At 40.6% G+C, this 10,652-nt stretch overlaps 1 protein-coding gene across 3 annotated transcripts in view; it reads left to right on the top strand.

Annotated features, from left to right (window-relative positions):
- The first annotated feature begins 254 nt into the window (after positions 1-254).
- Positions 255-10,652, top strand: part of SMAD1 (SMAD family member 1) — a 68,894-nt gene continuing 58,496 nt past the window's right edge. Inside the window, exon 1 of one of the 3 annotated variants that reach the window (XM_025204309.1) lies at positions 255-315. The gene's annotated coding sequence lies outside the window, so the exon portion shown is untranslated. Of the gene's footprint in view, positions 325-2,007; positions 2,126-10,652 lie in introns of those variants that run through there. The other 2 variants (XM_006023720.2, XM_025204310.1) reach the window with 2 other exon arrangements.

The following is a 10,652-nucleotide window of genomic DNA, read 5'->3' as shown; positions in this document are numbered from 1 at the left end:
TAACCAGTAATGCAATGCACTGAATCACACACACAATACGGACTAGCCACCCATGCAGAGCGACTCCCACATAGTTCACCAGCGCCCCTCGCAAGACGTGTGCAGCCCACCCGCGTTTATGGCGCGATCCCCCGCGCAACATCCGTAACGTGTGTCCGTCCGGGGCAGCGTCCCGCGGCCGGGAGCAGCCCCCGCCCCCGGCCCCGCCCCAGGCAGGGAGGCTCCCTCGCGCCTTTCCTCGGCGGGGGAAGCTGGCCCGGCCGCGCAGCTCGACCCGGGCGCGGAGGAGGCAGCAGCGCGGAGCGCCCCGTCTCGGTAACCGCGGTGCGTGCGCTGCTGCTGGGCGGGTTGGGGGGGGAGCGCGGCTACACTTCGCCTGACCGCTTCGCCTCCTGCTCCGCCCCGGCCATGCCGGGATGCCTATGCAAGGGCCCGCCGCCGCTCCGGGTTTCCGCCGAACTGCCTTTGTTGGGAGGAGGCCGGCAGCTGCCTCTCCTCCTCCTTTGGACGCCTCTTCTCTTGCCCTGGCCCCATTGTGGGGAAGTTGTGGGAGTTGTCGGCAGCGCCACTGCCCTCCTTTTGTTTTGATTTGGGGAGAAAAACCTTTCTCTCCTCTTCTTTTCCCTCAGCTTAGCCCGTCTGGCCGGGAGGAGGGGGGGGGTTGTCTCTTGCTTTTTCTCTTTTCTCCTTCTTCTCTTTCCTTCCCCCCTCCACAAGGAATCTGTGCTCCGAGGTCAAGGCGAGTTCACTCACAAAATGCTTCTCCTTCAGCAGGGCTGGATGCACAGGGATTTTCTCTCCTTGGGATCTTTTTTTTTTCTCTTTTTCTTCTCTGCCTTTGATTTGCTGGTGCTTCACAAGATGATGAGACTTGCCAGCCCTTCATCTTCTCTCCCTGCCTCACCCTCAGTCTTTTATTCAAGTTTCTGGGCATGCAAGTGGTCAGTCATGCACTCTTGCCAGGGCAAATCCTGCTGGATTTAGCCATGCACGTGTGTGCGAGATGAGGGGAGGCATTGGGAGGCTGGGGTTCAGTCAAGACTGCTGTATTCTGCCCTTTGATACTGGTTTATCATCTGCAGGCAATGTGTGGATTGGCTTTTGTAGCTCGCTTAACACCATACATGAGTGTTTTTTTGCTTAGATGTAGGCAGAGACTTTATTTAAGTTTATTTGGGGGGCGGGGGAGAACAGATGCTGTGCCTGAGAATGGGTGCGACTTGTGACCATCAAGTGCTCCCCCAACTCTTTAATTTTTATTTCCCCCCCCCTTTTTTCTTCCCCTTGCTCCCCCCCCTTTATCAACTAGAGGAATAACAAATAGAAAAGATTGCTGCTCAGCTTTACTCCTAGGCATGTGCTTAGTTTATTGGAGGATAATTCAGGGGATCTGACATCTTTAGAAAATTGCATTTTAAAGAGAGGCTGTGCTTCAAGCAGGTTGTGGCTTAAAATCTGGCAGCTCTGTCTTTCTTGATTTGCTCCTTCCCTGAGTGTAAAGCCTAGCTGTATTGTGGGACTTCTGAATATCATATAGTGTAGGGCTCAAAAGAGGCTCACCAAGCTGCGGAGACGACTCTTCTGTACCTGTGCCTCTGATTGTGGTAGTTTTTCATGTGACCAAGTGCCTACACCTCACTGTACCAATGAATGAGAATCGTGTGAAGGAACTTGCTGTGTTACAATTGATTTTAGTCTCATCTATAGTGCATTAAATTTATGGGAGGTTTGCTTCCAGTTAAAACTGACAGCATAAAAATAAATCCATCTGAGCTGGAGATCTGTGTAGGGCAGTTGGTATAAGATTCTCCATTCACAGCTGGCATAACAAATATTATGTACTTGGTGTTTTGTTTTGTTTTTTCTTGACTCCTCTACAGTAATTGATTTCAGGCTTTCTTTATGCTAAATGAAACTTAACCTATTTATTGGAATTCTTGTGATGGTGCTCAGGCTCTAATCCTGCAATTCATCTTGCACTGTAACTAGGGGTTTGAGAGGGTCTTCTCAGGACTTGGGTGATCCAGGAGCCTTCTACCGCCTCCAGAGAGGATCAGTTCAAGGAAGCTCAGGTTACCCTAAACGGATTTGTCCTTGCTTTAGTTTTCACTGTTTCCTCCACTAGGTATGTAATCAAATACATTTTCCCCCTCTCTCTTCTTCCTCTCTACTTGCCATTTTTATTGTACCCTTGAAGATCTGATGATCTCACGTATTTAAAAAAACTGACTGGATAAACTGAAGGTTGAGGTTCTCTAGTTTCTGTGTTAATATTAACTGTCATATTAACACAGAGCTGATAAATTACTAGCATTTGAATTCAAATTATGTAATCAAGGCATAGTGAATAACAATGAGGTGATATCAAGGTTGCTAAAACTGATGCTGCTTCTTTTACTAACTAGTTTTTTATTATTTTTGTACTAAAATCTGAGTTAATAGGTGCATGTTAAAAACAAATGTAGAACTCAAAATTAAAAAAAAATCTGGAAACAGTTATATTTAACATAGAGTAGGCGGGTCTGTGAAGTCCAAGTTGTGTGCATATATAAAAGCTCTCACTTTTGTAGCCTTACAAGGCTAATGGAGGCATCATCTCAGCTTTATAAATAATGTAAGTTGTGTATAATGTGGAGTCCCCTGAGACTGCAGAGAAAGCATCATTACCAGTCTTTTCAACCTGCTGGAGATCTTAAATTGATTTACAGCACTGTACTGGTGCAAAATGATACATCAGGATGACATGGGGTCAACCTGTAAAAGTCTATGATGTGAGCCTATTAGTTCAGTCATCATAATTAAACCATATTATGAGGGCAGCAAAGCAAGCGTCTGTGGCATAGTCCATTATGCTTCAAATATGGGTGGTGCAGTAGTTAAATAAAGAAAGCAACATATGTACAGTTTGCAAGATACAAAGAGGATTTGAAACTGGCACTTACAGCCTGAAGAAGAGAAATGTGAGACTATGCGCAGCTTGATTGTTAACCTCTTTCTGCAATGGTTATTAGCTGAAATAATAGAATTGTATAAACAGCATGTATTTTGTGGGGGAATTTAACTAAATTGTATTTAATCATTTTCTGACCTGAAAAAATGATCAGTCTCTTCAGAGTGGCTACATAATCTAACAACAAAGTGAAGAAAGCAGACAAACATCATTAATCTTTTTCTCCTGCATACTAGTGATCTTTCTTCTAATAAAAGGACTAACCAGAGGTGTTCAAATGCTTTGTAGAACTGAGCTGGACAATCTATGGTATCTTGGTCATATTTTGAAAAGGGGTACACTGATTAAAAAAAATTTTGAGCGGATACCGATGGCCAATTTTTTTTTTTTTTTTTTTTTTTTTAAATCTCTGCTGGGGGGGGTGGCTACAGCCACTCCAAAATTTGCTTTAGCCCCTCTTCCAGCGCTGCCATCGCCTACCTTAGCACAGCCTGGCCCAGCGCCCCTGCCAGGAAAAGCCCTGCACCACCCCAGTCCCAGCTCTCAGTGGCAGCTTGCCTTCGTCCTGTGTTCTGGACAAGCTTCTTGCGGCTCTGTCCTCCGCTGTGCAGCGCCTGCCCCAGCCCCACTCCCTCCCTCATCTTGGGGACCTCAATCTTTCTTTCCCTCTGCATGCCCCTTCCCTTGCAACATATTTACCAGCTGGACCTGGCTGCTCTCCACACTGCTGGGCTGTGTTCCTGGCCTCCTGCGTGCTATGTTGCTGCTGCTGCGCATGCACGGGGCATTTTATCGGCCACATTAGCCAAAAAAAGCTGATTGCCGATGCAGTCAATTTTCCTTATTGGTGTTGATCTGGTATGGGACCAATGTATCAGTGCACCTCTAATTTTGAACTATATGACCAGATCTATTTTAGAACAGACACTAATTTTGAATACTACTTGGCATAGGTCACTGTACTTTTCTTAGTCAAGGCAACTGTGGTTTAAGATGCATATTTCTGCTCTAAATAGTTTAGAAACTAGTGTGCCACAGATAATGGGATAAGTTTAACTGTACGCTAAACATCTCAAATCTTCTTGCTATTTGTTCAGATAGTAAAATCATCTCGAGGCATGGTAAATCCAGCTGCCACTTGTCTTGTTCCCTTCCCAAATTGCCAGTGTGTTATGGTATTTTTATATATACGCACACATACACACATTTTTTTTAAAAGGCAGCAAACTTTAAAAGTGTTGCTGTCTGGTTTGACTGGTGTGAAATTTCCCACTGTATCATTAATGGTCTCTAATTGGGGGGTCAGACTCGATGATCTATTGAGGTCCCTTCCGACCCTAACATCTATGAATCTATGAATAAAAATGTCTTACCTAGCTAGAGCTCTCGCTGTGATAAGGAGGTATGAATTTTCAGGAGTTTGAGTGGCTAGGTAGAGCACTAAGAAATACTCCTGTTAGAATCACTGATTATACAAGTTCAGTCAGATCAGAGCAAGATGCCCTTTTAGGTGAGTTGTTTTCTTAGCTAGATGATGTAAAGGATTTAAAACTCGTTTTTAGGTGAAGCTCCTTGTCCAGTTTTTACAGCAAAATCCACAAGGAAGTCTTGTGCTGTGGTTAAAAAAAAACCAAAAAACCCCCCAAAAAACAGATTAGCAAAATAACTTTATGGAAAGGAGAGCTTTAAAACCTGTGAAGATTGACTTTAAGTCACATGTTGTCTTGTGGTTAAAATGTGATTCTTCTGATGCTTCATTTTTGGTTGGTTTTTTTGTGACAACTCGTTAAGTTCCATAGCAGACGTCAGTTTATTTAGATGACACAAACCTATCTAAATTCTTCCATCTGAAGCATTGTTCTGAATGTGAATACAAGTAGCCTTTCCTCCATCTCTTGCTCCATGTGTAAGGACACTTGATTTAAAGGTTTAATCAAGATTTTCTAGATTCCTACTCTTGGTCACTTATTTTGTCTTTGGAGACCAAAACTTCATGAGTTTATCAAGTGTCTTTTATTGAGAAATTTAATATTTTAAGGATTGTCTAATATAAACATGACTGCTCTAATTGTATTGCTGTAGTTATAGAAATACAGCTTCCCCTCTCCTTTCTTCAACAAGGTGGGTGCAGATCGAGAAATATAAAGGTGATTTATTCAGGAATAGTTTTCTCCTCATTGGAAGGTTAGCTTTGATATTTATATTGATAGAGCTGTCTCCGTATGAGGGTTTGTATCAGGATAACCATGTCCATAAATGAATAAGAATCCTATCCGATGAAGTTTATCTCTAACTAAGTACTCTTGGGTAGGAAATAGTGGAGTCAAGGAGGGACAAAGGTGGAGTTTTTTTGTTTGTTTTGTTTTTTCTTTTAACTGCTAGTTGCTGGTCACAAAGATCTGCAATCTTAGCTGAGAACAAGTGTTCTTTTACAAAAGGAAAGCTGACTTTCATGAAGGAAAAGCTCAAAACTTCATAAAATAAACAGGCTGATTCCAAGGAACACAACAGCGTTCTAGGAAAGAGTCCAGATCTACAAAATCTGAATGACTACAATATCTTGCACATATCTTTTGGCTGTCCATGTGCTCTAGAGCTGAAGTGGATCAAAGGAATATGATGTAGTATAGTTCTTTTAGTTTATTTGAGAATAATGCTCCGTATTTGGAACGTTGAATTAAGCATCTGCACAATTAAATATTTCTTTTGTTCTTAGGATTTTTTTAGTATTAGCTTCTTCAAAATTGAAGAACCACATCTGTATTTGGTTTTCTGTTGAAATTGCACTGTAGTATCAAGGTCAGATGTACTATCCCAGTGCTTCCCTGTTTGTAACATTTTGTGTGTGACAGTGGGTGTGTTAAATTGTTGCTTGGTGGTCAAGATGCTACTTGGTGGTAAGTGTGTGTATAGTATATTGCTTGCATTTCTTTTGTAGATTTTGGGGAGTTGAGTATAAAAATGGGATTGATTTCCTTTTCAACTATTAGAGTTTCTTTAAGAAGCACTTTCTTCCTCTCATCTACATGGGTAATTTGATCCATGTAACTATCCTGGATATTTCATTTGTCATAGCTGTACCTGAATAACTTTTTCATATGGGTACACTATACTGAAATTAAAGAGACTTTGAATCTGTTGTCATGCCCTTCATCATGAGGGAGCTCTACTGCAATACCTGTCTCCTTCAGTTTCTCCCATGTATGAGAGGCCTAATCAAGGAGGGAAACAAATTATTTTTAAGCATGTCTTTTATGTTCAGGCACTGTTCAAAGTAGTGTTATCCAAAAGCAAGTATTACTGTTGACTTGGCCCATAAGCAGATCATTAATGTGGTTTCACTAGTGATTTCTAAAAACATTATTTCATATTTCTCTGCTTAGTAAAACAGATTTTTTTCCAACATGGCAACAGATGAGACTGTCTAAATATGTAAGTATAGACAGTCAGAATTATAGCACTTAATGCTCTTCAGAAATATTTAACTCGCAAACTTTTGTCATTTAAATCAACCACATCAAAGTGATCTATGGAATATCAACACAATATTGTATAACTTGGGAGTTGGGTATCCATTTTAAAATACTTACTTGTGTGAATATGATTATACGAAGAGCCTGAATTGTGGGTGGGTTGTTCGTTTGTTGTTTGTTTTTGGGGGCTTTTGGGGTTTGTGTCTGGGTTGTTTTGGTGTTTTTCATAACTCAGTGGTGTAAAAATCACTTGTACTTAATAGCTTCAAACTGAAAGACACTACCTAAGGGTACAAACCATTGTCATAGGGAAAGTGCAAACGTAGCATTCAAAATTTCTCCTTTTTTTTTTTTTTTTTTATCTGTTCAAAAAAAACAAAACAAAATTTGAGTTTCAGCATTTAGCCAGATATTTAGGCTTAATCGAAACCCAGAAAATGACTTGATGTCACTAGTATCTGTGTAGAAACTACTTAAAGTAATGCAAAAGGTCCTGTGTAAATGCATGGCACTTCTTAAACCAGGTTTATATTAGTCTAACTTGCACCTATACAGTTTGCAGGATGTGCACTGATTTAATTAAATTGTGTTTTTTAAAATAACTTGAATTAAATCAGTGCCACATCTATGCCTGATGATTCCATGAAGAAAATTGTTGGACCTATTGCAGCTATTATAGGAGAAATATTCTAGATGGACTGGGGAGGGAGAGCTTGACCAGATCCATAGCTCTAGTGGGTAAATATGGTGTATAATTCAAGACGTCCTGTTGTGTGTGTAGAAATAAGATGAACGTGATATTTCAGGCTGTTAAAAGAAATGATTTGTATAAAAAGTATTTGAGACATTAATGATTGCAGTGACTGTAGCATTCTACATAGGTAGCATATGGGGAAAAAATGTAAAGATAACTGTTTAAACTTAGCCACCTCTGGTTACAGGCTGAGTTTCTCACACTTGTGTATACACACCCAAACGCTGAAAATAGTCTGCAACATTTATTGTTTAAAATTTAAATAGAGGGAATTGTATGGATTAAATTGGATCACAGGTAACACAGAATGAAATTACTGAAGTGGAGTAGTTTTGATATCAGTTAATCAAACTAAAATAATAAAGGATATAGTTTGCTATTTTTATAACAGAAAGGTTATGTAATTGTGTTTAAAGGTGAAGTGCTGAAGAAGTCCATTGTAACAAGCTAATCGGGACTCGTAGTAGAGATGATATCTCTCTAACGTAATTAGCCAGCTTCTATGTAAAAGGGTTTGGAGGAGGGAACATATACTGTTGGGTCATAGTCATGTGTTAATGGGCTGCATATTTATTTTTATTCTACTTATAAATTTCACTGACGCTTGGAATGATGGGTTTCATTGCAGTTTGAGGCAGAAAGAATAATTAAAATGAGCTTCCTGCCTTTCATTCACGTTATTACTAAAGGCACTCATCCTGGGGATTTGATTAATAAATAAACTGTATGATTTGCAACTTACTTTATTCCCTAAATAAAGGGGGAAAGGACCTCATATTAATCTTTAAAGATCATCTAACCAAAAAATATCAAATCTCTTATTCTTCTAGTTCACTTAGGTGGTAGCTTTCGGTAAGCTTGTTTGCATGTCTGGTTTGTCATTGGTTTCCCAATGTAGGTGAATAAAGTTTGAAAAACAGTTAGCTGATTTTTTTTTTTTTTTTAAATTTAATTTTATTTTTTTGAGCAGTGAGTCTCCTCTCCTCTTTGCTATTGACCATCCCCATCTACCAAAGAATCTCAGAATAAAGTGCCTTGGTGTGTCTTTAGAAACAAAGATGATTGGCAAAAGGTTTTCATGACCATTCTTGGTCATTTGTTCGTTTAACTTTGCTGAGCTGCCTTCATGGGAGATAAAGGCTGGTTGTTTGCTAGACCATTAACACCTAAGGAACATGAATTCTGGTTTCTCCATTCTCTTTCAGTTTGAATGGAGAAATTTTACTTACTGTGTCCAGAAGCTTTGTGTGGAAGGAAGGTTAGATTCTTAGGTAAAGAACTTTTTTTCTTTAGGTACTGGTTACTATGATGCCCTCTCTATTGTTCTTTCCTGTCTGCACGACTTTCTCCCTGGGGCAGGATGAGGGAACAAACAACATGTGATGGGTGTGCATTGCTTAAGGTGCTCAGATAAGATTATGGAAAGTGCCTTTAAAATAAGAAGCTGTATAGAACTTGGAGTAAAATAGAATTACATCGTCCTTCATTGGTTCACAAATCGGTGGGAAAAGCTTAGGAACAAGTGTTTCCTCCCAGGGACACGTAAAGCAAGGAGGCGCATAACACATGGTGAATGATTTAATGGGACGAAACTGTAGAAAGTTGCTCAAACAGTAAAGAGATGGGATGAGGTTGGAAGCCAGTTCAGACTCTCTCTGTTAAAATTAGTCCTAAATATTCTGAAGCTTTTAAAGAAGTTGTGGATGGATTGGGTGTGGGGATTGTTTGTTTGTTTGTTTCCTTTTGCTGTGTTTTCTCTTTCCCCTTTTTGGAAAGAGGAGTAACATAAAGGGCTAAATTATTTTAAATTAAGGTTACCATATTTCCAGTTTCAAAAAACAGGACACCTGTTGGGTGAGGGGGCAATGATATGCCTGTGGCCTGCCTCCAGACCAGGTGGGTACCCTCCACTCCTGTCCCTGCTGATACTTCTCACTCCCAACCTGCAGCTCCCCCCAGCCCTTCTGGTGCCCCTCACTCCTGACCTGCAGCCCCCTACCCCTTCCCCACTCCCTTTCCCTGCTGGAGGACAGGCACTTCCACCAGTGCCCCCTCGCACACTCACACATGCGCCACTCCCCAACAGCCCCCATGCCCTGGCTCTCCAACCCCCACCTCCCATAGACTAGCTGCCAACACGCTGACAGCATTCATGCAGATGCACATGGTGCCCCTGCCCCCAATCACCCTCCCTCATTCCCCCACCCCAAGCAGCTCCTTGCTGGGGCAAGCCAGGAAGTGCTGGAAAAAACTTCAATGCTGAGCAGAGTGTAATCCCAGACATTTGTTGATATTTTTTAAAAAACGCCCGAAGATGGGAAGATGTAAAAAGAGAACATGTCTGGGAAAACCTGGACACATGCTGATCCTATTTAAATGGTATTTTATGACCAATCAAACCAGGAAACACGTGATGATTTTCATGGTTACTCAAAATCCTGTTCATGTGAGAATTTCAGCCAAATATTCCAGAACTCTTAAATGATTAGCAGGTCTAAATCCCTGATGTGTGTGAAGATGCTGTATTCTTTTAAGGCAGCAGTTCCCAAACTCTGACAGATTGCGCACCACCAATTTAAAATGATACAACCTTAAGTACCACCAGCAAATTTTTGCCAGGTAAAGTAATTGTAATAAATCTGTTAATGCGTACCACTGACAGGTTGTTTGCGTGCCACTGGTGGTACGCATACCACAGATTGGGAACCGTTGCTTTAAGGTCTTCAGAATCTGTTGTGAAATGCACCTGAAGTTTTTGTATTTGATAACACACAGTCTCTTGTTTTCTTGGGCTTGTCCATACTGGGAGTTATTCCAGTGTGTTTATTCCTGATTCATTCCTTAGATAGGTGATCCTATTTTGGAATACAGGTCCATATAGAAATCAATCAAGAACAGCATTTCAGCTTTTAGAACTTCACACTTTTTGACTAAGTTGCATTCTCGTTGTAAACAAGCCCTTGTACTAAGTGGAAGAAATGTCCAGGATTTCTGTTTGCAGGGGAGTTTTCTCATTGGATTCAGTACCGACTTAATAAGATTTTGGGTGGAAATAAATTTTTTGGGTAGGGAAGTTATAGCAAGCTAAATCTATTGAAAGTAACTTAAGTCATTCAGATTTATATGAGCTGAAGATTTGGCCAGAAAGGTAGATGTAGATTTTGAAATTGCTGGGCTGATGTGTTTTTACTTAATTAAGTTTAAATAAACTCAAACTGAAAATGTTATACCTATAAACAGGCTTAGAATCAGTTTTGGCTAATCGGTTTTGCTTAGAAAATTTCCTCCATTTAGACAGGGCTTTTACTAACTTTTACTTAAAAAAAAAAAAAAATAATAAAAACGCCTGTGCTTGACCACTTCTGGCTTTCTTATGAACACCTCTTACAAAGATTAAAAAAAAATACTGTCAGTGTATACACTTATACCATTGCAACAGAGTCTAGAGGACTTAACTCTTCAGTGAAAGTACCTG

The sequence above is a fragment of the Alligator sinensis genome, unplaced genomic scaffold, assembly GCF_000455745.1.
Source record: "Alligator sinensis unplaced genomic scaffold, ASM45574v1 scaffold169_2, whole genome shotgun sequence".
Classification (NCBI taxonomy): Eukaryota; Metazoa; Chordata; order Crocodylia; family Alligatoridae; genus Alligator; species Alligator sinensis.
Note: the sequence above shows the minus strand (reverse complement) of the source record. Positions and strands in the feature narration are given on the sequence as shown.